Source organism: Gastrolobium bilobum, unplaced genomic scaffold, assembly GCF_033153095.1.
Source record: "Gastrolobium bilobum isolate Gb01-03AN ecotype WA unplaced genomic scaffold, APGP_CSIRO_Gbil_v1 utg34045, whole genome shotgun sequence".
Lineage (NCBI taxonomy): Eukaryota > Viridiplantae > Streptophyta > Magnoliopsida > Fabales > Fabaceae > Gastrolobium > Gastrolobium bilobum.
Genome location: NW_026896567.1, coordinates 23,824 through 50,419, shown reverse-complemented (window position 1 = coordinate 50,419; position 26,596 = coordinate 23,824). Strand labels below are relative to the sequence as shown.

Below are 26,596 nucleotides of genomic sequence, written 5' to 3'. Positions count from 1 at the left end.
TAAACATAACTTCTTAATTATAGGTATTCCATTACCAAAAATAAAAAGAAACCTTATATTCGGAGATATAAGGGTAAATCCAATGCAACGACCCAAGAAACTCATCCAATCATCAAATAAGTACCAGAACAATTACCTGTAATAGAAATATAGGGTGTGTCTTCCAGCTCTAAACCCTTTTAATTGCACCATGAAAGGGAAAAAAAAGTTGTGAGAAAAGGAAAGAAAATTGGGGTATCCCACTGTTATGCAAACGGAAAAAGAGTGAAAATGGAATCCTTGTAAGCATTCAAAATGGAATCAATTTTGTCCAATAAGTCTTTGCAATGTGTCATATAAGATCATAATAAAATTGATCACCAGTCGCCTGAAGAATCATATGCAGAACTGGATTTCTCCAAACCAATGTAACTTTGTGGTTGGGAGGAATGTGAAAGATAATGTTGTTATTGCTCAAGAGGTCATCCACTCAATGAATACCAAGAAAGGGAAGAAGGGTTGGATGGCCATAAAGCTTGACCTTGAGAAGGCCTACGATAGGTTAGAGTGGAGCTTTATTCATGACACACTGGTAGAAATTGGGCTACTAGGGAACCTGATTCAGCTCATAGACTGGTGCATCAAGTCCTCAACCATGAACATTCTGTGGAATGGCAAGACAACGCAAGATTTTATATTTGAGAAATATTTTTTTTATACACACAAATAGAAGGTTGTTCCCATCATTTTTTTTCCTCGTGTGTGAGTTGCACTTTTAGAGGTTGTTTGTTTCAGCTTTTAGAAAAAGTAACTTTTATCACTTCATTATTTTAAAAGTAATTTTTATAAAAGTTAAAGCTATTTATATTTTTATAAAAATATTTAGTTTTTGAAAAAAATATTTAGTTTTTGACTTCTGCTTTTTTTAGAAGTTAAAATTTTCATGTTCTGAAAAAAATAGATTTTTGAATTTTTTTGTGACTTTTTTTTTTTAAAAAACAGACATCCGAACGAACTAAAAATGAGAAGTATTTTTTTTTTTTTGAAAAAAAAGCAGCTTGAAGAAAAAAAAAGTAATCCAAACTGGCCTTAATTTTATTTCTACAGGGTAACTATTTTCCACTAAAATTAGTTTTGTACACACTTGGATCATAAATCATATTAAAAATTCAATAATTCTTCTTTATTCTTACGAGCGAAGGGGAAATAAGTAAAACCCAAACAGCAGTCACCGCTCGCTTGAACTTTCCAATGGCACGCGGAAGGAAGAAGGGGCAACGGAACACAGTGAGAGAGGAACCCATTCCTCTGGACGCAAACGCTACTCATCAAGAAACACAACACGGTGATGGAGGCGCCTCCAAAATGGTGAAAATCGATGAAAATGCTGAGTTCTTGAACCGTGAAGGTTCTGGTAAAGCGGAAAAAGAAGGTTCTTCTTCTTCTTCTCGTCAAGTTATTGTGAGAAAGAAGCGCGGATGAAAGAGTAAAGCGAAGAAAGAAGAAGAAGAACTTGTAAGTGCAAATAAGAGAGGTAAGAAAAATGATTCTTCTGGAAGCGAAGGCATTCAGAAACATTATGCTTTTAGGGACAGTACAGACAACACCAAAAGGGAGATTATGCCAAAAATCAACAAAGACCGTAAAGTAACATCAACATCTCTTTGCTCATTCATTATTCTTTCATGTTTTTGGTGTCACAATATGAATTGTGGTTTTTTTTTTTTCCTGTTTCTCTTTCTTAATGAACAGTGGATCGAAGAGGAGTCCTTAATGTGCCATCAATGTCAGAGAAATGATAAAGGCGGGGTTGTGAGGTGCAAATGTTGTAAGACTAAAAGATATTGCATACCCTGTTTAAATAAATGGTATTACTTACTTTCACTCTCTTTCGCTTTGTTCAATTTTTGTCGTTGTATGTTTGTTATCGTGTTTTTCAATATGCCTTGTTCACCTCCATGTACATACTGCACAACCAGCTACAAAATACATGGAAGGAATTCAATTGAAATATATTTAACTTTAATATATTTTTGTTTTAAACAGATTATTGGAAGGAATTGAAATGACAAACCCATGTATGAATGCAGCCTTCTTTTGGTTACCAAAACTTTGAATAATTTGTGTGGGGAGTTTGAAGAAGTTAAATATGATATAATTATCTGCTACTATTTCTTATGTTAGGAAAAAAAAGTCACAATTTAGAGAAAACATTGAAGATCAATGTCCTGAAAAGTTATTGCAAAGATTACAAATTTAGATTTTGGTTGATGAAAGCTTGACCGATATTGTCAGTCCTTGATATTTTTGCTGTGCCTTGTGAAGGTATCCTCACTTGAAAGAGGATGATATTGCTGAGAAATGTCCTGTCTGCTGGGGTAATTGTAATTGCAAAGCATGCTTGCGATCCAAGGAACTTATTAAAGTCAGTTCTGTGCCCCCTTCTAGATTAAAAAAGTGAAAAAAAATTAAAAAAAATCCTTTTAAACAATGCAACTTATTAATTCGGAAGGAAGAGGGAAATAAGTAAACCCTAACAGCAATCACCGCTCTCTTGAACTCTCTCCATGGCACGCGGAGGGAACACAGTGACTGAGGAACCCATTCCTCTTGATGCAAACGCAACTCATCAAGAAGCACAACACGGTGATGAAGGCGCCGCCGAAATGGTGAAAATCGATGAAAATGCTGAGTTCTTGAACAGTTAAGGTTCTGCTAAAGCGGTGAAAGAAGGTTCTTCTTCTTCTTCTTCTCGTCAAGTTGTTGTGAAAAAGAAGCGAGGAAGGAAGAAAGGGCAACGGAACAAAGTGAGAGAGGAAGCCATTCCTCTGGACGCAAACGCAACTCATCAAGAAACACAACACGGTGATGGAGGCGCCTCCAAAATGGTGAAAATCGATGAAATTGCTGAGTTCTTGAACGGTGAAGGTTCTGCTAAAGCGGAGAAAGAAGGTTCTTCTTCTTCTTCTGGTCAAGTTGTTGTGAGAAAGAAGCGCGGAAGAAAGAGTAAAGCGAAGAAAGAAGAAGAAGAAGAACTTGTAAGTGGAAATAAGAGAGGTAAGAAAAATGATTCTTCTGTAAGCGAAGACGTTCAGAATCATTATGCTTTTAGGGACCGTAAAGACAACAACAAAAGGGAGATTATGCCAAAAATCAACAAAGACCGTAAAGTAACATCAACATCTCTTTGCTCATTCATTATTCTTTCATGTTTGAGTTTGGTGTCACAATATGAATTGTGGTTATTATTTTTTTCTTCTTCCTGTTTCTGTTTCGTAATGAACAGTGGATCGAAGAGGAGTCCTTAATGTGCCATCAATGTCAGAGAAATGATAAAGGCAGGGTTGTGAGGTGCAAAAGTTGTAAGAGTAAAAGATATTGCATACCCTGTTTAAATAATTGGTATTACTTACTTTCACTCTCTTTCGCTTTGTTCATTTTTTTGTCGTTGTATGTTGTTAGTTATTGTGTTTTTCAATATGCCTTGTTCGCCTCCATGTCCATTGTGCACTGCCAGGTACAAATCCATTGAAGGAATTGAATTGAGATATATTTAACTTTATTATATAATTTTTTTAAATAGATTATTGGAAGGAAATGAAATGACAAACCCATGTGTGAATGCAGCCTTCTTTTGGTTACCCAAACTTCGAATCATTTGTGTGGGGAGTTTGAAGAAATTAAATATGATATAATTATCTGCTACTATTTCTTATATTAGGAAAATAAAGTCATAATTTAGAGGAAACATTACAATATCAATTTCCTGAAAAGTTATTGCAAAGATTACAAATTTAGATTTTGGTTGATGAAAGCTTGACTGATATTTTCAGTCCTTGATATTTTTGCTGTGCCTTGTGAAGGTATCCTCACTTGAAAGAGGATGATATTGCTGAGAAATGTCCTGTCTGCTGTGGTAATTGTAATTGCAAAGCATGCTTGCGATCCAAGGAACTTATTAAAGTCAGTTCTGTGCCCCCTTCTAGATTCGCTTTTCCTGTGATTTTCTGTATTCCACATTTAAAATGAGACCATTTGGTTTACTGCAGGAAATGAAGAAAGTTGTGGAAACCAATAAAGATGGGAAAACCAAAAAGATGAGGAGATTGAGCACCATAAGTATTTGCTGAAAGCACTTTTTCCGTACTTAAGACAGTTGGATGAAGAACAAATGATTGAGAAGGAGATAGAAGCTAAGAGAAGAGGTATTTTTTCCTTGAGGAGTCTCAATTGGGGTTACTGATGCATGGATCAATGTTGCTCTGTGAATAAACGAATTTGGTGCTGATGCGAAGTTAGGTTTGATTATTGTATGTGTGTTCCAGTACTTCATTATCCTACACGCTACTAAACCATTGTATTAAAGTGATGTCATGAAGCCACAGTTCTCTTTGCTTTCTGTAGGTTGACTGCAAAAGAGAAAAGATTGTCTGTTTTAAAAGCTTTGATAAACTTTTGGCTTTTGAACAGCCTTCCTGTTGCAGCCTATTTCTTCTAGTTTTTCCCCCTCTATGTATGTGGTTTGCTTTGCTGGTGTTTCCTTCTTTTTTTTTAGAATTAATCTCTCTCTCTCTCTCTGGGAGTCTGGGTGTTTGGAATAGTTACCTGTTTAATATGCTAATTTGAATTATTTTTCTTGTTTGCATGTGGCAGCATAGCTTGACTTTGTATCTCATCTCATGCCCCAGTCAGGGTTCTGTTCTAGTTCCATATCTTTTTCACTGTTTAATTTGCTTTTGGGATGTTCACTACAGGGCTCTCGCTCTCAGAGCTAAATATAGAAAAAGCAGATTACTCTATGGATGAGCGTGTATACTGGTTGGGATTTATCTGATTTCTTATTTTTCTCAGTTATCCTCATATTATTTAGTTGTTGACTTAACACTCTTTTTGTAGTGACAACTGCAAAACATCAATATTTGATTACCACAGAAGCTGTACAAAATGCTCTTTTGATCTTTGTCTGATCTGTTGCCGTGAGCTTCGTAGTGGGCAGCTTTTAGGTGGTGGAGATCCAATTGAGTTAGAGTTTGTCTTCCGAGGTCGTGGTTATTTGCATGGTGAAGAAGAAAAAAGAAAGGAAGAAGGCAAAACATCACATGCTGATGCTAAGCCTGGGATTCGTGAATGGTCAAGGTTTGAGTGGCGTGCAGAAATTGATGGTAGCATTCCTTGTCCAAAAGTCAACGATGCATGCAACCATAGTTTTCTTGAACTGAGAAGCATACTTGGTCCAAATTATATCTTTGAGTTAGTATGTAAAGCAGAAGAACTGGCCCAAGCGTATAAGCTTCTAGATGCAGTTGAGACTCTTGAGAATTGGTGTTCATGTTTGAAGCGGGGTAGAAACACAGATGTTAGATATAATAATATGAGGAAGGCAGCTTCTCGTGAAGATTCCAGTGACAACTGTTTATACTGTCCAAGGGCTGTAGATCTACAGCATGAGGATTTAAGGCATTTTCAGTGGCATTGGAACAAAGGGGAGCCTGTCATTGTTAGCAATGTACTTGAGTGTACATCTGGTTTAAGCTGGGAACCACTTGTCATGTGGCGTGCATTCCGTCAGATAACGAACACAAAACATGATCATCATTTGGATGTGAAGGCAATTGATTGCTTAGATTGGTGTGAGGTTTGTTTAATTTCTCAATATTGAACTCAAGAGGGATTCTTGCATAAATTCCGCTGTTTACCTTCATTCTCATGAAATTTATTTCTAATTTATTTAATGTCAATAGTTTTTCTAACTGGAATTGATTTGCTTGAAAATGGCATTAAGAGAATAATTCTATTGTTGCAATTCTTTTTTAACTTCTTTGAACTTCCTATACGTTGTCTGAATTTGATAACTCCATCTTTTTTGGATTGAGAGAAGTTTCAGTGCTTTTAATATTGTCATTTACTTAATTTCATAGACAGAACTGAATGTCCTAGAAAGATTTTGGGAAGTATTGAACTGATCACAACTTTTTTGGTGGATAATTCCTCTCTTTATGAAATAGTTTCTAGATGTTCTGTTGTCCGGATCATAAAGTGATATCTGTCCAATGTGTTAGTCTCAAACTTTCAACTCTTGTTGCTTGCTGCATGCTGTCTCTCCCAATGTTGTCAACAATATGGTATCGTGTGATCAATTTATACTGCTATTATTATTATTGAAATATTAAAAAATGATGTTTTTCTATATTGATTCTATGAATAAATTACATAAGTAGTATTGATACAAGAAAGAATAGCTAAGAATGATTCAGCGATGAGTAATCAATCCTATCAATGAGTCATCAATTCTATCTACTAATTAATAAGAAATAAAAATTGAAATATTTGAATCCTGATTTCCTACAATTATTATTATAATTATTGTCATCTTCCTCTTAGTCATGGATTTCATTCTATATCTTATGATCTTTTCTTACAACTTTATCTCATTTTGTTGCTGTATGTTGTCCCTTTCTGTTTCTTTTTATTTGCTTCACTACCCAGATCGTGCTTTGTTTTACTAATGCTTAATTAACTTTTAGGTTACATATTCATTCTGTTGCTGGTGATTTCTGCATTTTTTATTTGAGTTGTTCATTAAATACAGGGAGAGATTAATATCCATCAATTCTTCACTGGGTATACAAATGGTCGTAAGGATTGGCTTAATTGGCCTCAGGTATTGAAGTTAAAAGATTGGCCTCCTTCTAATTTATTTGAGGAACGTTTACCTCGTCATTGTGCCGAGTTCATATCTTCCTTGCCCTATAAGGAATATACAGATCCTCTCGGAGGTGCTCTTAACCTTGCCGTGAAGTTGCCTGTGGGTTGTCTAAAGCCAGACATGGGGCCGAAAACATATATTGCGTATGGATTTGCTCCGGAGCTTGGGCGTGGGGATTCTGTGACTAAGCTCCATTGTGATATGTCTGATGCAGTATGCTTTATATCCTTAATTCTTTCTTGGCTTTTTTTTAAAGGATTTCCTGTGAGTTATTTGAATTTTTTTGGTGGTTGTATTTAAATAGAGTATCGTAAGGTGCAGTTTGTAGGATGTATAAATTGTTCTGTGTAAGCCATTGCATTTCTCTGTTTTGTTTCTTATTATCAGATTGTGGTTTCAAGTCTGTCACAATTTTTTGTTCAGTGCTTTTTCTTCAATCCATAAACTCTCATTTGATTTTGTATTTGATGGGTTATGCCATCGTTGTTTTAGTAACTGATAATTTGAAAAAGTAATCATTATATGATTTGTGGCATCATAAGTATTTATGGACTTGAAATTAATGATGCCTTTGGTTTTTAGAAATTTGTAATCTGCATATACTTTCATCAGTTGCATGGTTTTTCTTGGTCAAATATTTGTTAGTGCTTTGTATTTATTGCATGGCTTCTCATTTATGAAGAAAATAAAATATCTTTTTTTTAATCTGGTTGTTGTAGGTAAATGTTTTGATTCATATAGCTGAAGTGAAGTTGGATTCTGAGCAACTTACTGCCATTGAGAAATTGAAAGCACAGCACCTTGAGCAAGACAAAAGGGAGCTACGTGGAGATGATCAGGGTGGAGAAACTGATGTTGACATGCTTGGTAATTCATCTTCTAACATAAATGCTTCTGAAAAGCAAAATAGTTTTCAAGCCATGGAACATGAAAGTGGATTATGTGATGGAAAAGTGGTTGAACAGTTTCATCAACCCTCTGGTAGGAATGAGGTTGCCATTGCTAATGAGGATGTTCTTTCATGTGGGTCCGAGCTCAAAGAGGTTGAGAAAGAGAAATTGAAGCAAGAAAACAGTATGTTAGTTGGGGGGGATGCTTCAGAAGGTGCTCTCTGGGATATTTTTCGTAGAAAGGATGTACCTAAACTGCAGGAATATCTGATGAAGCATTTCAGAGAGTTCAGGCATGTCCATTGCAGTCCTTTAAAGCAGGTAAATTAGTAAAATGATCTTCCATTATCTATCTGGATGCTCCTTGTCAACTTGAGTCCTAATAAAGCTTGGTTCCTACAAAGTAATACAGCTTGGTCATACTCTTATAACTTAACTTATATTTGTATTATTTGGAAATTTGCGTCCTGGTAACATTGACATTATCCCATATTTTCTTCTGGTAAAATTTTCATGAAATATACATGTCATAAAGGTTTGAGAGAAGGATCAAGCTGCTGACAAATAATATTTGTGAATAGTTATTTTGAGAATGGAAATAAAGGATTTCTGTTTAATCAAATCAACGTATTATCATTGGTAACAAATTATGTTGGTGTGATCAGCCATATTGAAACATATCATATATGGTCTGATACAAATTTTTCACTAGTGTACCTTTCATTAAGATAACAATAGATACTTCTTTTCGGAAACAAAAGCAGCAAAATGCATTTTTGGTGGTTACCGGTCGTAGATGGTCATTGATTGTTTAAATGAATTTGTTTTTGTTGTAAATATTAGAATTAGTATTTTATCTATTTATTTGTAATAGCTAGAATAATCTAGAAGTGTATTTTGGGCTTAGCCCATTAGGCCTTTCAGTACTCTTTTTATATAGAGAACTCTTGTTTAGATTTTATACAATTCAATATTACAATTCCATATTATTAATATCTAGTTGGTATCAGAGCTCTCGATTCTGAGGGCTCTACTTCTGCAAATCACCGCCACAAACCCTGTTTGCCTCTCGCTGCCATAAAGCCGCCACCGGAAATTTTTTTCGAGGACCTTTTTGGACAGTGAGGACCCTTATTTCACTCTATTTTCTGAGATCTATCATTTTACGGAGGTTTCGTTTTTATCAGACGACCGGAACAGCTCCGAAACAAGAGGACAACATTGTTCCGACGCCAAACAACACTATTCCGGTGACCTTTTGACTCCGACCAGCCACAGACATGGTCGCGCTCGCCGGACGACCTCACCCTGAAAAGCCCAGCCCCAACAGACGTCACACGCGCCACCCTCCTCTCTGCGCGTGAATCCCACGCGCCGTCAGCTTCACCGGTGCGTGACAGTGGTCCTTGGCCTCAGATCACTTCTGTTCTGCTCGTCTCTTCTTGGATCTGTCCTTGTTCGTTTGATCCAACATCATTTAGTTGTTTGATCTAAAAAGGGAAGACCTTTTACTGTTCCGATTGTCTTGATTCTCTTGTCAGTGATATGTCAGACGTTGAAGACACTACAATCAGTCAGCCTTCAACTGCTCAACCATCTATTACAAGCCCGATGGCTATTCTTTCTCCATCTGATCTTCCTGCTCTTCATCAGAATTACCGTCTTACTGGAAAGAATTATTTACAGTGGTCCCAGGTTGTTCGTACCATCCTCAAAGGACGCCGTAAAGTTGCTCATATTGAAGGACCTGTTCCTGCCAAAACAGCTCCAACATTTGCTGATTGGGATGATGAAGACTCACTTATTATGACGTGGCTATGGAACTGTATGACTCCTGAGGTTAGTCAACATTGCATGTCCTTACCTACTGCTCTTGAGATGTTCTTAAGCAGACCTATTCAATGAAACAAGATGCCGCCACCTGTTATGATCTGTGAAATAAGATTTTTTCTACCAAGCAAGGCTCTTCCTTTGTGAAAGAGTATTATGGCATTTTGAATGCATTGTGGACTGAGCTTGATTAATACCAAAGCTTGAAGATGGAGTGATGCAAGGATGCAGCCATTCTGGCCACCTCTATTGAAAGAAGTCGGATTTTTGACTTTCTTTGTAGGCTCAACTCAGAATATGACCCTATTCGGGTTCAAATTCTTGGTAAGCAAAAATTACCTTCTCTTTCTAAAGTTTTTCACACTGTCATAGGTGAAGAAAGTTGCACGACTGTCATGATGGATACCAAAGTGTCCGAAGGGTCTATTATGCTCTCATCTAAAGTTACTACTCCAACTCCTTCTAATTCTGAGTCCACTGACGGGTCTGCTATGGTCTCAGCTAAGCCACCACCAAGGTCTTTTCCTCAAGCCCAGTAAAGAGGGGCGTTGGTGTAACTATTGTAAAAGACCAGGTCATACAAAAGAGGTTTGTTACCGTCTTCATGGGAAGCAACAGGTTCAGGAGAAGTTTGGTAAGTCAACCTCACGTGGTCAATCCTTCTTTGCCCCCTCAGACATGTCTCCTGTTAATGAGACCTCACAGATGCCTGGTGAGTTTACTACTATTCGTCGTGAGGAACTGGAACGACTTAGGTCCGTATTTGAATCTCTCAATAAGCCTTCTGGTACTGGTACTTTGGCTATGAGTGGTAAGAACTCATGCACTCATTCTTTTGTTGCTTCTTGTATTGATTTCAAAACTTCATGGATTGTGGATTCTGGTGCTACTGATCATATGACTTGCGGCACTGACCTTTTTCTTTCTTATAATCCTACTGTTGGTATCCGTGCTATAGCTGTAGCTGATGGATCACATACATCAGTTGCAGGTTCTGGTAACATTAAAATCCAACCCTCCTTGTGTCTCAAGAATGCTCTCCATGTTCCCCAACTTTCTACCAAGCTCCTTTCTACTCATAAGCTTACTACATATTTAAATTGCACTGTAACCTTTTTCCCTACTCATTGTGTTTTTAAGGATCTCACCACGGGGAAGACGATTGGAGTTGCTAAGGAGCAAGATGAGTTGTATTATCTGGTTCCAGACTTTGCTGCAGAAGGTACCAAGGATCAGACTTTGATGACTCGTCAGTCTACTTCAGATTCTTTTATTTGGCTTTATCATAAGCGCTTGGGTCATCCTCCTTTTAGTTTACTTAAGTCTATGTTTCCGTCTTTGTTTGTGTCTCAGTCTGTTGAGTCTTTTAATTATGATGTCTGTCAGTTTGCAAAACATCATCGTGTATCCTTTCCTTCTAGTGAAATAAAAAGTATTGAACCATTCATTCTGATGTTTGGGGACCTTCCAAAGTTCCTAATGTTTCTGATGCTAAATGGTTTGTCTCTTTTATTGATGATTATACTCAGATCACATGGATATTTTTGATGAAAGATAAGGCAGAAGCGAGTCAGATGTTTATTCAGTTTTATTATATGATTGCAATCCAATTTGGTAAAAGTATCAAACACTTGAGATCAGATAATGGTACAGAATATGTTAATCAACGTCTTTCCCAGTTTATTAAAGACAAAGGAATGACTTATGAGCTCACATGTGTGGATACCCCTTAATAGAATGGGGTTGCTGAATGGAAAAATCGACATTTGCTTGAAATCACTGGAGCATTGTTGTTTCAGACATCTGTACCCAACTCCTACTGGGGAGAAGCTGTATTAACTGCAACTTATTTGATCAACCGTTTACCCTCCCGAATCCTTGGCCATGTAAGTCCTGTTGATCTCATGACTTTTTTCTTTCCTTCTGTTCTTATTATGCAGAGTCTCCAGTCTCGTGTCTTTGGATGTGTTGCCTTTATCCATGTCCATAAACAGCATCAGAGTAAATTAGAACCTAGAGCCCTTAAGTGTGTCTTCCTTGGCCATGCTCCCAACAAGAAAGGATACAAATGTTACCACCTTCCAAGTCGTAAATTCTTTGTCTCTATGGATGTTAGCTTTCATGAACCTGAGTCCTTCTTTCAACACCCTCACCTTCAGGGGGAGAACAATATAGAAGCTTCATCCATTTTCTCTGAGTCCGAGTCTCCCTTTCTGTTGTCTACACCTATTACCCAAGTTGAGAAGGAAGACTTAGTTGCTGAGACTGAAAGTAGATCTGAATCCTCATGTAACATGCCTCCTATTGATCGACAAAGAATACGCAAAGCTGGGACACCTGAACTAGTGTATCAAAGGAAGAAACAACCCACACTGCTCCACCAGCAACTGCAATCGCCTGAATCACTGGTAAGTACTGAATACACTGCTTCTTTTATTCCTGAGCCTGATATTAATTTTGATGACTTACCCATTGCTGTAAGGAAAGGGAAAAGATCCTGTACCCAACACCCTATTTCTCATTTTGTTTCCTCTAAGAATCTCTCTATGCAGCATAGAAGTTTTATTAGAGCACTTGACTCCATTTCAATCCTGAAATCAGTACATGAAGCATTAAAGGATGATAATTGGGTTCAAGCCATGCAGGATGAGATGAATGCGTTGGAGAAGAATAATACATGGGAAGTTGTTGACAGGCCAAATGGAAAAAGGGCAGTAGGGTGCAGATGAGTGTATACTCCAAAGTATAATTCTGATGAAACTCTTGAGAGATATAAAGCTCGACTGGTAGCCAAGGGGTTCACACAGACTTATGGTATTGACTACGAAGAAACATTTGCTCCAGTGGCCAAAATGAATATTGTAAGAATTTTATTATCTCTTGCTGCTCATTTTAATTGGGATTTGAAACAATTTGATGTGAAAAATGCTTTCCTCAACGGCAAATTAGAAGAAGTTTACATGGAGATCCCACTAGGATTTAACTCCACAAATGGAGATAATAAAGTTTGCAGATTGAAGAAGGCGTTGTATGGCTTGAAACAATCCCTGCGTGCTTGGTTTGGAAGATTTACCAAAGTTATGCTTTCAATGGGATACAAGCAAAGTCAAGGAGATCATACCCTTTTCTTTAAACATTCTCAAGAAGGTAAGACCACTATCCTTCTAGTTTATGTTGATTATATGATTATAACAGGAGATAATATAGATGAGAAATGTGCTTTGTGGAAAAGATTGACTGCTGAATTTGAAGTTAAAGATCTTGGCAATCTGAGATATTTTCTTGGGATATAAATTTGTCAAAGAAAGTATGTTTTTGACCGCCTTAAAGAAGCAGGAAAACTCGAGTGCAAACCTTCCAGTACTTCGATTGAGCAGAATCACAGACTAGGAAGTTAAAATGAGAGCCCTCCAGTTGACAAAGGACAATATCAACGAATAGTGGGAAGATTGATATATCTAGCTCATACTAGACCTGATCTAGCTTATGCAGTTAATGTTGTTAGTCAATTCATGCATGATCCAAGGGAGAAACACTTGCGAGCTGTGGACAAGATTCTCCAATACATGAAAGGCACACCAGGCAGAGAACTATTGTTCCAGAGCGGAGGAAACCTCTCCTTAGAGGTTTATACAGATGCCGATTAGGCTGGATCTGTGACTGACAGACGATCTACTTCAGGCTATTGTATGTTTCTCTGTGGAAATTTAATAACATGGAGAAGTAAAAAGCAGAATGTGGTTGCTAGATCAAGTGCAGAAGTGGAATTTCGGGCATGGCTCAAGGGATCTGTGAGTTGTTATGGTTGAAAATCATATTTGATGATCTCAAGGTGAGATATGAAGGATCTATGAAGTTACTCTGTGATAACAAGTCAGCCATCTGTATAGCCCACAATCCAGTCCAACACGATCGAACCAAACATATTGAAATTGATCGCCACTTCATCAAAGAGGAACTTGATAGTGGCCTGATTACTACTCCATATATCCCTTCTGGTCGTCAATTGGCTGATGTCTTGACTAGGGTCTTCCTAATGATAGGTTTCAAGAGATTACTAGCAAGCTGAGAATGATAAATATCTATTCCTCAGCTTGAGGGGGAGTGTTGTAAATATTAGAATTAGTATTTTATCTATTTATTTGCAATAGCTAGAATATTCTAGAAGTGTATTTTGGACTTAGCCCATTAGGTCTTTCAGTACTCTTTATACAGAGAACTCTTGTACAGATTTTATACAATTCAATATTACAATTCCATATTATTAAATTCTAGTTTTTTATATCTTTGGTTTTGGCAGTTTCGAAGTTTTTATTTGGTAATTCACAACTACAGTATGTAGATATCTGATCAGTCTGACAGTCCACTCAATTTGCATGTACTTTTTTTCTTGGTTGGCATATCCTTTGATACTAGAGAAGTAATCTGCTGTACCCGATTTCAGAAAATTTGTTCTGTTAGTGTTAATGCTGAGGTGTAATACTTCTGTTAGCTTTCTGTTAGTTACAGTTTTGTTACTGGGCTGCCTAGTTTGCTCTGCAAGCCTCATCTGTATATCTATAAATTGATCTCTGCAGATGCCAGAGCATCATAATGAAAAATACAATCAGATCAGAACTTTGAATCACTCTCTTTTTCTGTCATTTCTTTCAGTTTACCTTTTTCACACTCTCTCTTCATTTCTGTGATGGTATCAGAGCCCTCACAAGGGCCTGATCCACCAGTTCCAATAGCTTCCACACACACTCAATTTCTTGCATCCTTTCTTAATTCTCTACAGCGAATCAGCGCATCGCATTATACCTGGATGCAAACAAGAGCAATTTGGTTCTGTTTTCTCACTCAATTTCTGTGACGTTAGATGAGAAGAATTTTCTTTTGTGGCAATAGCATGTTAAATTGGTCATCAAAGCGCATTGCCTTCATAGATTTGTGGTCAATCCACCAATTCTAGCTCAATTTGCATTAGAAGCATGTCAACTTGAGAATAATTTTGTTAAGCTCATCTTGCATGGTAAGACCTAATGCTCATCATTACAGGTCCGGTCCATTGTGGGAGGATCACAGCATGCAACCATTATAAGGCCCAAAATTTCATTTGCTGTTAATAATGTTTGCCATGGCACAACCTCTTTATGAACATTGGAAAATTGTGAAGAAAATACTTAGATATCTCAATGGCACCCACACCTTTGGTTTGCATTTACAAAATGCGTCTCTCTCTCAACCCTTGTCCCTCACTGCATATTGTGATGCAGATTGGGCAAGTGATCCGGATGACAGGCGTCCTACATCAGGGGCTTGTCTATTTCTTGGTCTCATGGTGGTCAAAGAAACCGACTCTAGTAGGCGGCTAGGTCAAGCATTGATGCTGAGTACCGTAGTCTTGCCCTATCTTGCTTAAAAATACTCTGGATTCAGTCCCTTCTCAAGGAGATCAGAATAACTTTGTCAATCCCTTTGGTGGTGTGTGACAACCTTAGCACTGTCGCCTTGTCTCACAATCCAGTCCTCCTTGCTAGAACCAAGCACATGGAGCTGGATATATTCTTTGTTTGTGAGAAGGTTGTTTCCTAGCAGCTTGTGGTTTCCCATGTTCCAGCTACAACACAACCGGCTGATACTCTTACCAAGCCTTTGCCCTCTTATTGTTTTTAGTTTTTAAGGCACAAACTTAGAGATCTGGATTCAGTTTCCTGACTCCATACCTCCTGAGTTTTAGGGGGCATATTAGAGATAAGTCTTACTTGTTTGTATTATTTAGTTTCTGTTATTCTGATCCTATTATTCTTCCTATATGTCAGGCTATATAGAATCACTTTATTGATTATGTTAGAATATAGTTAGGAAGTTGTATTTCTGTTGGTGACTTGCTTTGTTGGAACTGCTCTATATGTAGAGCCAAATGTATCAGAACCTGTGTGTAATTTTCAGTTCTTCAATATGAAGATTTCATTCAGATTCTCTCTCATAAACTTTCCTTCACTTTCTCTTATTTTCTTGGCACTTTCCTTTACTTCTCAATGAAGACTGCACTTTTGTCTGATAAGTTGCTCTCAATTTCTCATCAATGTGCTCAGTTGTGTGAGTAATTTTCTCACAAAGATGTTTCACTTTCTCACGATTCGTGGAGGATGAATGTCACTCAGTAATGCTCACGGTTTTTGGGCGGAAAGTGCTCATTTTTTGCTCATGTTGCTCTCATTTCTATTCAATATGTGTTTGCAAGTTTGTGCATAATGAGTCTATAACAACCTATATAGTGCACCTACATGTACATGGCCAAACCCCACCTCTTGGAAGCCAAGGGCTGAATTGGTTTTTCCATAAAATATGAACAACTTTGGGAACATCTTAAGTATCACAGGAACTGAAATAAATCAGAGACGACAATCTTGTATAAATAATTCACTGAATTCAAGTGAACCCAAATGCAATACAAAATTCACAGTTGGAAATTGTTATTACAAGCACATAAAATGATAATAGAATAACCTGCTACAGATCAAAAGGAAATACAATAAGAAGTGAGATAGGTTTAGAGCAATTGGAGAAGCTCTGATCACTCCCAGTTTCCGCCTAAATTCCCAAATGTTATCTTCATTCTTTAACCCTTACTTAAATAGTCAATAGGCTTGCAACTAGCCTTGTAGCAGCAATGATTTTGAGCCCAAAAGGAATATTTCCAAATCACCAATTGAGAAGATTCTATTCTCACCCTGCAGCGTTAGTTAGCTACCTTAGCACCTTTTGGTGCCCCCATTGCCCTGCAGTTGCGCCTAGAATACACCCTAAATGGTGCATTCATATTAAAACAGCCCTAACTAGTTTTAGTTCAACAAAAACTGAATTGGTAGAGTTACAAACTAACTTTGATAAGTCTTAGGTTTTCATAACTGAATTAGTTCTTCCAAAACAAAGTAATTAGTAGTTGAAACCACTTTGATTAGTTCCACATGGGTTCCCAACAACTAACCACATATGTATGAGTGTAATGTAATGAACAATGTAATGTCGTGTATGTTGGCTTTCATAGCAAGGGACTCAAGTATTCTATGACATATGATCAAGTGTTCGTGGGCGATGGCCAAGGTCTGTCCTTTACCTCTGTTAGTTCAACAAGCTTACCTTCCCCACTCAAATCACACACCACTCAACACTTACATAATCTTCTACTTGTACCTTCCATCATGAAAAACCTAGTGTATTATGACTCTGGAAATCAGAGGATGAAAACTATAACAGTGGTGGGAATGGAAAGGGAAATATAGGAAAATGAATGAGAGTGGAATACTTTTATTCATGAAAGTGTAAAGAAAGGTTGCAAGCTATTTGTCTGATATAGGAAAATGGATTTTGTATGGAGGACACCTATACCATGAATAAGCTATTTGTCTAATAAATCAATAATGTTGTGCTAGAAAATTTTGGAATGCCCTTTTTCATCCAATGTGATAGCTACTTCATTGAAAGTTTCTAATATCCACTCCAGTATGAAAGAGAAGCTTTTTGAAATCCACATCCTTTGCAAGTTGCTTCACAAAACTATGCACCCCAAAAATTTGACTCTTTTCTTTGCACAAGGAAAACTAATGTAAAGATGACGATCAATATGTGTAGGACAAACAAATTCAACATCTAATTCATCTAGCCTATTTGTGGCATAGATGAATATGTCACCTTTTCTGAGGGAGAGACGGTCAACCCCGGTCTTTTTCTTCTCTCCTTCAATCTGTGCAATAAGATCCTTAAAAGATGCCCTCCTTCGTGGATCCTTTCTTGGGTATCTTCCAATAATTGCATCTATTTCATCCAAGAAATCAAAAAAAGGTTTATTTCTCCTGGTAATGGCAAAATCTCATTGATTTTAGCTGCTCCCAATTCTCCACAATCTCTGAATTCAGTGCCTGAATCAAAAACAAAAAGCAATGCATTTAATGGTCGTCCGAGCAACTGGATGAGAACCTGATCAACCTACAACCAAATGCAAGAAATGGTGCAATGGTCGTCCGAGCAACTGGATGAGAACCTGGTCAACCTACAACCAAATGCAAGAAATGGTGCAATACCCTAGAAGTGAGCAAGGAGATACACTATGAACAAGACCTCCAATTCAGCCAACCATTCCACTTCCACAAAATAACTCTTGGCTATCATCTTCAGCTAAGAGAAGCAGAGATTGGGTGAACTCCAACCTATAGTGAGAGTTGCACCTAGAAGTTAATGGAACCTGTAAAGAACCAATTCAACTCAGGATTGAATCCGTGATACCGAGGCTCTAATACCATGTAAAAAACCAATTCAACCCAAAAGCTTAAGCTATTGGGTGATGGCCTCTTTAATGGTTTATATTATTTTCTAACACGCCCTCTCAGACGAGAGTCCATTAAGCTTGAAGGGTGGATGATACATCAGGCCTAGCCTACCTATGTTAAGAAATTCCACAAAGAAAATGGGGGCGGCGAGGATCGAACCTGGGATACCGAGGCTTTGATATCATGTAAAGAACCAATTCAACCCAAAAGCTTAAGCTGGTGGGTAAGGCTACATTAATGATTTTATATATCTCTAACAGAACCAATCTGTTTGATGAGATCATCATTAGCGTTAACAAAATTCCTATGCACACTTTCTCCTACTAATCTAACAGTCATCATGCTGTATTGCTTCCCTACCTTTCTTTTCTGTTTAGCCTTCAATTGGTCTTCATAAAAATCAAGATCATCTAGGATGGATACATAATTTTCGTAGTTCTTCAAAATTGTTAACGTTTCAATTCCCTATTGCAACTTTACCTTGTGAATTTTCACATGTTGGACATGAGCTTGTTTCCATTATTTTCAAGCACAATGTGAAGAAATTGATTGTTCGGAACTTCTTGAATTATGTGCCACTTCACAGGAAAGTGCCTACTTTGCTTATCTTGCTTCCCCACTCATACTGAAATAGACGGGCTCACCAATTGCATCTATCTCACAGAACTAAGCACTAGCATTTGCTGGGATATAGAGAATTATAAGACATGCATTTTTCCTTTCTTGCTTGTCAATATGCAGAATCTAACTTTTTTTATCCATATGTGTACTAGCCTTAATGCACTTGTGATGCTTGAAATGTTGTCTCGAAGTTATGGAATAGAGATGGAAAGCATATTTTCCATTTACTTCTCCTTTCCTAGCCATCGGAGGGGCAGCGATAACACAAGTTTTCATCAAAACATCATTTGCCTTAAGATGGCTTGTTCGAACCTTCAACTTTTATAGCACACCCTATTATTGTGTTGTGTCCAAGACTTGTCCATAGCTTGCTTGATACTTGCATTAGCTCCAGACTTACCGAGTAATGGTATTTCGTCGGGACCACCACCTTTGACGGCTATTTCCTCCATAGAATCTTAGTTCACGAGGATAACATGGATAGTTAAAAAGAAAGCACACCATGAAGTAAACGAGCCCAATCAACCCTTGGATCTCATCTTATGATTGTTTTCGCTTGATTTTGAACCCTCCAACCCTATTTCTTCAACTAGAGGTGAGAGTCCTTGTGGGGACAATGATCCACTAACATTTTCGCTAATACTTGAGCCCCACAATAGTTGATATCTAGGACAAGTGGATTTATATACTTTTGAACTTCTTCTTGTGACTCGTTTTTGAAATCAACTTGGGCCTGGCCCATTATACTCTTGATACACCCTACAATCACCCATTACTAAATGACCATTCTTGACGATATCCAACGCTAGGTTTCGCGATGTACTTATCTCCGTCTTCCCTTGATCCCCTTTGTGAGGTGCCTCAAGTGTGCACTCCTATAGTTGCTTCGTTGGAAATGACTTGTTGTTTGCCGCCAATAGGCTCGTCTTTGATGTCTCCGATGGTAGTGAAGATGTTGGGTGATTTCGTATAGTGCACTTCCCTACATTTTCTCTCACGATCTTCTATGCATTGTCCTCCATGATCATAATGGTCTGACGTACATCAACTTACAACAATAAGGGCTCGAAGGCAAACTCCTCTTTCACCTAGTTATACTTTTGTTTTTTCTTAGGACATTGCAATGTCCTTACTCATTGACCTCTTCAAGAATGCCTTTGAAAGTGGATGGTTTGACACCTTCATGCCTTTAAAAGTGCATGGGTCTATCTCTTTTTTACCAGGAAATTGTTGTGACTTTTGTCGTGCGTCTCTTGTTGCACCTTCTCCCACGCTCTTGTTTCTTTTTCAGGCTTGGTTTCATGTTCTATTTTTGAACTACCACTACCCATCATATGAAAAACCTCCTCTTATAGTGTCGAACTAGAACCATCCTCTTCGTTATGGGAAACTTGTTGAAATGTTGGTATCTCAAGTTTTTAGGGACCTGTTGTTCGTTCTTGAAGATTTTTCTCAAGGCTCATCACCCCATTATTTTGCATCCACCTTTATAAGAGGAATCGAATCTCGTTGATGCCTTCAAACATTTTGTCCCATGTCTCAAAAAGCTAACTATTCTTGTTGGTTTCCTACAGAGACACTTCATTGAATTCTCTATAGTTGCAAACATTGCTTCAATGGAACCCATTCAGAAGGATCTAGCAAGTTGGACCGCTTGTTACGGCTTTGGATATCAGAGGATGAAAACTACAACATTGGTGGGAATGGGGAAGGGAAAGATAGGAAAATGAATGCGTAGAACACTTTTATTCATGAAAGTTGGAAATAAAAAATATTGGTGTATGTCCAGCATGTTGCATAGGTAAGTCCCATCGCATCCCCTCTCATCCTTCTAATGTTGTTGTTGACTGTTCTTGGGATTATTCATATACTAGCTTGCCTTTATGCACCCCACCAAAATGACTTAGTTGAAAGAAAACACAGGCATTAAGATGAGATTAACACTCCTTGCGCATGCCTTCTTGCCATTTAACTTTTGGGACCATGCCTTCCTTACTGCAGTTTATATTATTAACTGGTTTCCCACTGCAGCTCTAAACTTCCAGGTTCCCTATTGCCAATTGTTTAACAACTTTCCTAACTATTATTTTGTTCATGTGTTTGGGGTTGCATGTTTTCCTTTCCTTGGACCTTACAACCAACACAAATTTGATTACATATCCAAAGAATGCCTATCTCTTGGCTACTCTTCTAGCCAAAATTGTTATAATTGTTTAAGTGCATAAGGAAGTTTGTATATTTCCTTTGTCCTCTACGTAATTTCCTTCTTCATCCTCAACACAATTCCTCACCTCTATCTCTAATTCCCCTCAAGCCACTAGTTTCTTGTCTCCTACCACTTCATTTATTCTAGTACACTCCACTCCAAACTCTGCTCTATTTACTCCAAGCTCTTCTTCCTCACCGTCTACTCCTTACTTTGCTCTAAATTTTGTCCATCCTCAATCTATTGCCTCATCCTCTCATCATCTGCATTTTGTACACACTCTTTCCTCCTCCACCTCATTTGTTGTTTTCTCATTTACCTCTAATTATCAACCATCATCTTCCCTTGGCACTCTTCCATCCACTCATTCTATTGTCACCAGATCCAAGCCCTTTGCTCGCACTGTCTTACTTACTCATATGGAGCCTAATACAGTGAAACAAGCAAGATCCTAATTACTTCAAGGCCATGCAAGACGGGTTCACTTCCCTCCAAGCCAATAATGAATGGACTCTTGTTCCCTTGCTTCCTAGGCAAGCCGTTTCATGTAAATGGGCTTTTTGCTTTAAAATAATCTTGATGTATCTATTCATAAATATATATAGCCTGACCGAAGGCAAGAAGGTTTCACTAACAACATGGCTTTGATTACAGTGAAGCATTTTCATCCGTTGTTAAACTTATTTCATTTCGTATTATGCTAACCTTAGCTGTCACTAATAATTGGACTTTGCAACAACTCAACGTCGATAATGCCTTCTATGGATAGCAACTCCACGAGGAAGTCTACATGTCTTCAAGAGAATTCTCTAGTTTGCAAGCTCAACAAAACCCTATATGGCCTCGAGCAAGCACCTAGCACATGGTTTGAAATGTTTGAGCCAACTCTTGTTCATCTTGGATTTTGCTCTATTAAATTTGACCCTTCTTTATTCATACTTCGCACCGATACTACATCTATATTTTTGTCTATGTAGATGGTATCATAATCACTGGTTCAAATTCTCTAGTGATTCAGCTGCTTATATCTAAGTTTCATGATGCATGTGCTCTAATATTGTCAGGGACTCTCGACTACTTTCTTGGCATAGAAGTTAAGAAGCTTCCTAATGGTTCCATGGTTTTGTCCAAAGCTAAATACATTTGAGATCTACTGTCTAGTGCTGGCATGTATAAAGCCAAAGGCATCCCTTCACCTATGCCTGGAGGGTGTAAATTATCCAAACATAGGGCTGATTATGTCTGAAGATCCTCACTTTTATAAATCCATAATTGGTGCATTGCAGCATGCTACCTTAACCAGCCCTATAATTGCCTATAGTGTCAAGAAAGTGTGCCCACTTCTTGCTCAGCATCTTGAAGATCACTAGAGAATTGGGAAACACATTATGAGTTATCTAAAAGGCACTCTCTCTCATGGGTTATAGTTTTGCATCCTGCTGCACCTAGACATTCTGCACTCTTTCTCATGGGTTAGTTACGGATCCTGCTGCACCTAGACATTCTTTCTTTGGTGGTCTGATGAGATGCTGAATGGGACTCGAATCATAATGATTGACACTCCGCGCTTTCTAGTATCTTGGGTCGAACCTAATTTCTTGTTTGTTCGAGAAGCAGACACTGGTTGCTAGATCCAATACAGAGGCAAAATACCACAGTCTGGCGATTGCTGCTGTTGAAATTCTCTGAGTTCAAACCCTTCTCAAATTTCAATACAAGTTCTTGTGATATTTTGTGATAACTCAGTCCATGTTTTCCTTTCTCATTGTTAGAGATATATAAAACAATTAATGTAGCCTCTCTCAATAGCTTAAGCTTTTGAGTTAAATTGGTTCTTTACATGATATTAGAGTCTCGGTGTCACGAGTTCGATCCTCACTGCCCCCTACTTTCTCTTGTGGAATTTCTTAATACAGGTGGGTGAGTTTGTGCATTGTTCACCCTTCAAGTCCAGTCCAGTGAGCTCTCGTGTGAGGCGGCGTGTTAGAGATATATAAAACCATTAATGTGGCCTCACCCAATAGCTTAAGTTGTTGGGTTGAATTGGTTCTTTACACTCACAATTCAGTTCTCCACTCAAGAACAAAACATGTGGAACTGGATCTATTTTTTGTTTGGGAAGAAGTTCTTGCCCAACAATTTATTGTCCAGCGTGTGCTTTCCATTGACGAGATTGCTGACATATTCACCAGTCACTCAGCTTCAAGATTTTGCTTCTTATGAGACAAACTCAAGGTTCCGGATCATCAGCTGCTGCTCCATCCTCCCTGCCTCTATGGGGGATATGTTAGAGAAGCACCAAGAGTTACTTCAGCAGCAGTAATCTGCTGTGCCCATTCTCAGATAATTTGTTCTGTTAGTGTTTATGCTGAGGTATAATATTTCTGTTAGCATTCTGTTAGTTACAGTTTTGCTGAGCTGTTATCTTTTGCGTTTGGCTGTTACAGTTTAATTACAGAGCTGTTAGATCAACCTAGCTTGCTCTACAATCCTCATTTGTATCTTTATAAATTGATGTTTGCAGGTGCAAAGTTTCATAATGAAAAAGACAATTAGACCAGAACTATGAATTTTGTAAAGAACCAATTCAACTCAAAAATTTAAGATATTGGGTGAGGTTACATTAATTGTTTTATATTTCTCTAACACGTCCCCTCACACGAGAGCCCATTGGGCTTGAAGGGTGGACAATCTACAGGCGCACCTATCTGTGCTTAACAAACTCCACAATACTTAATTATTTTTTAATTAGATGGGGGCGGTGAGAATCGAACCCCTGACACCGAGGTTATGATACCTTGTAAAGAACCAATTTTATCCAAAAGTTTAAACTGTTGGGTGAGGTTACATTAATGGTTTTATATTTCTCTATCAGATTCACTCTCTGTTTCTCTCTTAGTTTACTTTTCTCACATTTTCTTCATTTATGTGATTCGATAATGTAGGTTCTTCACCCCATCCATGATCAGACCTTCTATCTGACTCTGGAGCATAAGAGGAAGCTTAAGGAGGAATACGGTTTGTAAAATTTATCAATTTTCCTGTATTTTTTTTTTTGGGTGGGGTGGGGGTGCTGGTTTGATTGATTGAATTGTACCTTAATGGTGACAGTTCTATATTTTCTTGTAGGAATTGAGCCCTGGACTTTTATTCAGAAGCTAGGAGATGCTGTTTTTATTCCAGCGGGTTGTCCTCACCAAGTCAGAAATTTGAAGGTAAAATGAAAACACATGGTGAATTTACTTCGTCTTTATTGTAAATATGATTTTTCCTTGTTTGCCATGAAGTGTATAAATGCTATTATTCTATTATATTAGGTATGTTGGTTCTGACACACTATAAAAGTATCTTGGCATACTACCTTGAGTAAATGTCCTTCATTAGTGAAGCAAGCCATTATAGGAAGTGAACACTACCAGTTCATTTAAGTTAATATTTTGGGAGCTTGCCTTTGCTTTTTGAGACATAAAATGTGATTACTTTTTTATTTTTTTATTCCTATTTCTATTTGCATGCTTTCTTAACCAGCAGCTCATTCTTTTTGGCATCGTTGCTTTTTATTTAGTAATGGCTGAAATGTGATCCATGTAAATAAACATCCATGATATGGATCTGCTTTTTGCAGTCATGCATTAAGGTTGCGCTTGATTTTGTGTCTCCTGAAAATGTTGGTGAGTGCTTCCGTTTGACAGAGGAATTCCGAACACTTCCAATAAATCATTGGTCCACAGAGGACAAATTGGAGGTATGCCAAACTATTTTTCTTGATTTTATTTAGCCTTGTATATGTGTTAGATAAATATAAAACCATTAATATAGCTTCACCCAACATCAACTTTTGAGTTGAATTGGTTCTTTATATGGTATCAGAGACTCAGTGTCACGGGTTCAATTCTCACCGCCCTCAATTTGATTAATAATTAATTAAGTCTTGTGTAGTTTCTTAGCACAGGTAGGTGGACTTGTGCATTGTTCACCCTTCAAGCCCAATGTAGTCTCACTCAACAACTTAAACTTTTGAATTGAATTGATTTTTTTCTCTCTATTGTTTTGATATATAGCATGTTCGATTTTGTCGTTAGTTTCTTTCAGCTCGTTGTTATATTTGGATTATAAGTCAATAGCAGTTCTAGGGTCTGGACAAGACCTGTCAGTTAGACTAGTCCTTCAAACCATGTTTGTCCAAATCCAAACGGTGCTTTCTTTTGAATTGTACGTAGCAAGTTGTTCACAGTTGTTGAATTGAACCTCCAGCACTATGTGTATACTGCCAGGTGCTGCTGCCAACCACTAGGATGATGAACAATTCACTCATTAATAGTAATCTGATGGGCCATGGGCCTGAAAGTTAGTGAATTAGTTTGTTATGGAAAATATTCTAGAATATTCATAAAATATAGGATAAAAGGTAGGCAATGTGTGTTGTGGGTATGCATGTATTGAGTGAAATGGAAATTGGGAATGGGGAAAAGGATCTCTTGAGGCCTAGGTCTTTGGCTTTGAGGGTGAGTTGAGACCTTTGGTTTATCTTTTCTGCATTGTCATTGTAATTCCTGTTATCGTTTATTGTTGAAGTCTGTAATTAGGATGAGGAATTTGTTAGGCTCTTGCTGCGTTCCATTAGTGTCTCTGTTTTATAGTAGTGTCTTTGCTTTACAATATAACCATAGCTTTATCCATGAATGAAATATACTTGTCATCATCTTTCTACTTTTTCTCAGTTTGAATACTATTATTGACCGTGTGAGTTAGCAATAGGTTCCATCAATTAGTTAGTTTGTTATGGAAACTATTCTAGAATATTCCTAATGTATAGATGATGGAACCTATTGCTAACTCACACAGTCAATCACAGTATTCAAACAGATAAAGAGTAGAAAGATGATGACAAGTATATTTCATTCATGGATAAAGCTACGGTTACATTGTAAAGCAAAGACACTACTGTAAAGCAAAGACACTAATGGAACGCAGCAAGAGCCTAACAAATTCCTCATCCTAATTACAAACTTCAACAATAAACGATAACAAGAATTACAATGACAATGCAAAAAAGATAAACCAAAGGTCTCAACTCACCCTCAAAGCCGGAGACCTAGGCCTCAAGAGATCCTTTTCCCCATTTCCATTTCACTCAATACATGCATACCCACACTACACACACTCCCTACCTTCTATCCTATACTTTAGGAATATTCTAGAATAGTTTCCATAACAAACTAACTAATGTACTAACTTTCAGGCGCATGGCCCATCATAATCTAACATATTAATTACAGCAAAAATGATTGGAAAGATAATCATTGTTTTAATATTTCATAGTTCATAGACAATATAAACTTTTAACTGCTTGTTTATTTAAAAAACTTTTAAAAGCATTAACTGAGACAGAAAACTTTAATGACAGTTTTGGAATTTCAATTTTCCTAGTCTAACATCTATTACTTTTGTAGTTTTGTGTAATTGAAAAGCTTTTTTTTTTTGGTAAACTAATTGAAAAGCTTTTAATGTTAATAGACTCTATTTTGATCCAGGTTAAATCCTGGTTTGACTTTTAATGTTTTAATTTTCATCCTTTTTCCAGTTTTACTGGTTTTGTCTTCCTAGCCATAGTTATATTGTGAAGATTTCTTTTGCTGCACTGAATACGAAATGAGTTCCATTGGGGAAGATTTGCATTGCGATAAATGGGCTGTTGCATAGGTTCAAAATAAAAATATCTCAAATATTTTTTGTTGTGTTTTTGTTAGGGACAAATGGTTGTCCAACATGGCCCACGTAATTGTGTAAACCCACTGGTCAATTCATTTCCTTACAAAGCTCCACTGATTGATTTTATCGCTAACACCCATCTTGATCCTCCAAAAAATATAATTCCTCTTCATCTCTCCCTTTTTCTTCTTTTCTTCTTCTTTTCCTTTATCTCTTTTCCCTTTCCCCATCTTTTTTTTCTCTTACTTATTTATTTTTTATATTTTATTTACACCGCTTTTATTTTTACTTTTATATTTATATATATTATTATTTATTTATTTATTTTTTATTTTTA

General features: G+C 37.4%; 1 pseudogene; it reads left to right on the top strand.

Moving 5' to 3' along the window:
* The first annotated feature begins 379 nt into the window (after positions 1-379).
* The window catches only part of LOC133300615 (lysine-specific demethylase JMJ26-like), a 38,157-nt pseudogene continuing 11,940 nt past the window's right edge, over positions 380-26,596 (top strand).